Here is a 4,786-nt window from a genome sequence, read left to right as displayed (position 1 = left end):
CTCCTCCGTCTAATTGGAAAATAGTGCAATCTCATATCTATTTCAAAAGTAGCGCAATCTTCTATTTCAAAAATAGTGCAATCTTTTATCTATTTCAAAAACAGTGCACTCCCCTGTCTAATTCGAAAATAGTGCAAACTCTTATCTATTTCAAAAATAGTGCAATCCTCTATCTATTTCAAAAATAGTGCAATCCTCTGTCTATTTCAAAAATAGTGCAATCTTCTGTGTCTTTCAAAAATAGCGCAATCCCTTGTCTATTAAAAAAAAAAAAGGTGCGTTCTCCTGTCTATTTCAAAAGTAGTGCAATCTGTCCGTTTCAAAAATAGTGCACTCCCTTGTCTATTTAAAAAAAAATTATGCAATTTCCTGTCTATTTCAAAAATAGTGCAATCCCTTGTCTATTTACCTAAACTATCCTCACATATGATTTAGAATATTCAATTCCTAAAAGAATGAGCGGAAATGACTTTACCTTTGAGCATCTCTCAAGTGAGACAAGAAAAGGAGATGAATAAAGATGACCTTAGCCACAGTTCCAGACATCCTGGTGAAGTTCCCTTCTCATTGCCCTGGGCGTCTTGGGCAGATTCAAGGCGCTTTTCGATTGGATTTGCTAAGGATTTTTATCCTTCGTTAGTTTATTATGCTTTTAATTTATGCAACATTTTTATTTTTTATTACTGTGTTTCTTCTTTATTTAGTTTTGTCTCAGGTATGTGTTATTTCTTCTTTTCTTTTGTATTTTGGTTAGGATTTCTTGTTTTTACGCCAACGCATTGCGCAGTCTTCTCTTGTTTTGTTGAACAATATCTAATGTCGTTGCATCATATTGCACTATTTACTCTATTTTGGTGTATTGAAATGAAGCTTAACTACTATTGTCAGTATTAATAATAGCAGTATAAGTAGCCGTTGCTATTGTCTTAAAGTTAGTTCCAATTAGATTGCAGTTTATCGAAGAGCCTTTGCAAAGAACGTATCCAACCCTCGCCCGTAACTCAGTAACGTTCTTCAACGGCTTCGACCACAACCCTGTTTATACGACAGCTCCGGTGATACTGCCGAGGCTCTGAGGTTTAAGCGCTTTGAGGTACCATTACGTACGCATGCAAAAACAGTCAATAATGCCATTAGAATGCCATTACTATCTCCGGCGGCAGGTTAGTCATGCCTCTCGTGTGTGAATATTTGAAAAACTGATCCCCAGATTGTTGTCTCTTAGCTCACAAGTCATTAATCTTTTCGTGTGTGAATAAAATTTGTATCGAGAGGGGAGAGATTCGTGTCGGACAGGAATGACGATATTTAGGGGGAAAAAAATCTTTTGTAATTTTACTGAGATCAAATTTAACGAAGTTTTGCTTGAAGACTGTTTCGGTGGGGATGCCTTTATCTAGTCAAAGGATGTGCGTGTTATTATTATTATTATTATTATTATTATTATTATTATTATTATTATTATTATTACTACTACTACTACCAGCTAATCTACAACCCTAGTTGGAAAAGCAAGATGCTATAAGCCCAAATGCTTCAACAGAAAATAATAGCCCAGTGAGGAAAGGAAATGAGGAAATAAATAAACTATATGAGAAATGATGAACAATTAAAATAAATGTTTTAAAAACAGTAACAACATCTATTTCATATATGAACTATAAAAAGACTTATGTCAGCTTGTTCAACATAAAAACATTCGCTGCAAGTTTGAACTTTCAAAGTTCAGAAGATTCAACTACGCGATTAGGAAGATCATTCCACAACTTGGTCACAGCTGGAATAAAACTTCTAGAACACTGTTTAGTATTGAGCCTCATGATGGAGAAGGCCTGACTATTAGAATTAACTGCATGCCTAGTGTTACGAATAGGATGGAACTGTCCGGGAAGATCTGAATATAAAGGATGGTCAGAATTATTAGATTGGTTTGCCGTGAGCGATCAGACTAAAGGCTTCCATCAACACCAATCGGCAGTGGCCAACATGGTGATTAAACTGGCCAAATCCCAGATAAGAATAAGGACATGTTTGAGGCCTTGGTCGTATAGTGGACTAGAAATGGCTAGTTTTTTTTTTTTTTTTTTTTTTTTTTTTTTTTTTTTTTTTTTTTTTACATGTCTGAGACTTTCGTCATGCAGTGGACTAGAAACGATTGCATTTGCTGCTGCTGCTGCTGCTGTTGTTGTTTTTGTTGTTGTTGTAATTTTCCTAGGGACCAACCAATCCTCATTGGCCAGCGCGGTTATGAAAACTGGCCAAACTTCAAACATGAATAAGGACATGTTTGAGTCCATTGCCGTGCAGTGGACTAGAAACGGCTGCATTTGTTTCTGTCGTTGTTGTAATTTTACTATAGGATCAAATTTAACAATTTACTTCAAGATCACTAGCTAGACTTGCTAATCCTACTGGATCATGTCAGAATGGCGAGTATGACAAGTATAACCGGTAATAACTCGAGAAACGACAATGGGAAAAACCCAAACAAATAATGCCAGCATCCTGTGCCAGGCATCGTTCAAGGCTTGCTATAAACCATAGCCCACTTTACAGCGGAAAAGGATTAGCCACTTAGTGGAAAAGTGTGGTAGCTAAGGTTTAGTGACATTTTTTATCTACGCTATTAATCCCTGTGTTATTATTAGTGATTAACCATGTTGAAAGCAGCGAAGCATGTGTTGAGATATGCAAATGAGAAAGTGAGTATGAGACAAGCTTAAGGTAAGTCTCCATGGCTGTTAAAGACAGGAAAATTACAGTTCTGGGTGTAATGGAAATTGGAAGTGTTAATAATTTTAGACAGTGGTGTGTAATATGTGTACGTGAAACAAGCTGTAAGGTTGCGGTGGCCGATGTGGTAACATCCCTAACTGGTGAACACCAGACTGGGGTTAGAGTCCCGCTTAAATTCGTTAGTTTCTTTGGTCGATGCGACCTCGCCATCCTTGTGAGCTAAGGATTTGGGGTTTGGGAGAGCCTGTAGCTCTATCTGCTGATTCATCAGCAACCATTGCCTGGCCCTCCTTGGTCCTAGCTTGGGTGGAGAAGGGGCTTGGGCGCTGATCATGTGTATATATGGTCAGTCCCTAGGGCATTGTCCTGCTTAATAGGGCAATGTCACTGTCTCTTGCCTCTGCCATTCATGAGCGGTTTTTAAACCTTTAAAGATGTTAGTGATTGAGTGTCAACCAAAGTAAATGTAAGCAAAAAGATGACTTGGTAAATAACACATTTGTTATTTGAAATAGATGTAATAACAATGATAGATTGAGAGAAGACTTGAGGCACAGAAAATACGGGGCAAGGAATGTCGGAAGATCTCTAAGGAAATTTGGAAGAAAAGAGTGAGTAAGGAAAAGAAATGTTAATAGAAAGTAATTGTCGAGATATCCATCAATTACGCAAATGAAGCGTGGATGTTGAATGTAAATTATAAGGCAAAATATAGGAGCTGTTGAGTTCAATAAATGTTTGTTAAGGAAATATATGAAAACATAAGAAATATAGGCGTATTACAAAGATTTGGTTAAAAGAATAACATAATTGAAACAGCAATGTGTGGGTGGTTTGGTCACGTGGAAAGAATTAAGAAAGGGGATGTTTATGAAATGAAGGGAAGAAGCAAAGAGAGTGGGTGAAGTGTTAGCCGACGTGCTGTTAGTAACCATACTGTGTTGATATATGAAGTAGCAGGACTTATGTACCAGGAATTAATTCCTGATTAGGTGAAAGGGTTGTGTAATACACACACACACACACACATATATATATATATATATATATATATATATATATTGTATATATGTATATATGTCTACATGTGTTTATACTGTGTATATATATATATATATATATATATATATATATATATATATATATATATATATATATATATATATATATATTATGTATATATATATATATTATGAGGTAGTAGGTTGGCCAAGGCACCAGCCGCCCGTTGAAATACTACCGCCAGAGAGTTATGGGGTCCTTTGACTGGCCAGACAGTACTACGTTGGATCCTTCTCTTTGGTTACGGTTCTTTCTCTTTGCCTACACATACGCCGAATAGTCTGGCCTATTCTTAACAGATTCTCCTCTGTCCTCACACACCTGACAACACTGAGGTTACTAAACAATTCTTCTTCGCTCAAGGGGTTAACTACTGCACTGTATTTGTTCTGTGGCTACTTTCCTCTTAGTAAGGGTAGAAGAGACTCTTTAGCTATGGTAAGCAGCTCTTCTAGGAGAAGGACACTCCAAAATCAAACCATTGTTCTCTAGTCTTGGGTAGTGCCATAGCCTCTGTACCATGGTCTTCCACTGTCTTGGGTTAGAGTTCTCTTGCTTGAGGGTACAATCAGGCACACTATTCTATTTAATTTCTCTTCCTCTTGTTTTGTTAAAGTTTTCATAGTTTATATAGGAAATATTTATTTTAATGTTACTCTTCTTAAAATATTTTATTTTTCCTTCTTTCCTTTCCTTACTGGGCTATTTTCCCTGTTGGGGCCCCTGGGCTTATAGCATTTTGCTTTTCCAGCTAGGGTTGTAGCTTAGCAAATAATAATAATAATAATAATAATATATGTATATAATTCTACATGTGTTTATACTGTATATATATATATATATATATATATATATATATATATATATATATATACATATATATATATATATATATATATATATACAATATATATGTGTGTGTGTATGTGTATCTATCTATCGTCAATAACAAGGCAACCAGTAGTATTCAAAAGTTCGTATAAACAGT

Source organism: Palaemon carinicauda, chromosome 28 (genome assembly GCF_036898095.1).
Source record: "Palaemon carinicauda isolate YSFRI2023 chromosome 28, ASM3689809v2, whole genome shotgun sequence".
NCBI lineage: Eukaryota > Metazoa > Arthropoda > Malacostraca > Decapoda > Palaemonidae > Palaemon > Palaemon carinicauda.
The sequence above is the reverse complement of the archived record's forward strand: the minus strand, read 5'-3'. Positions refer to the sequence as shown.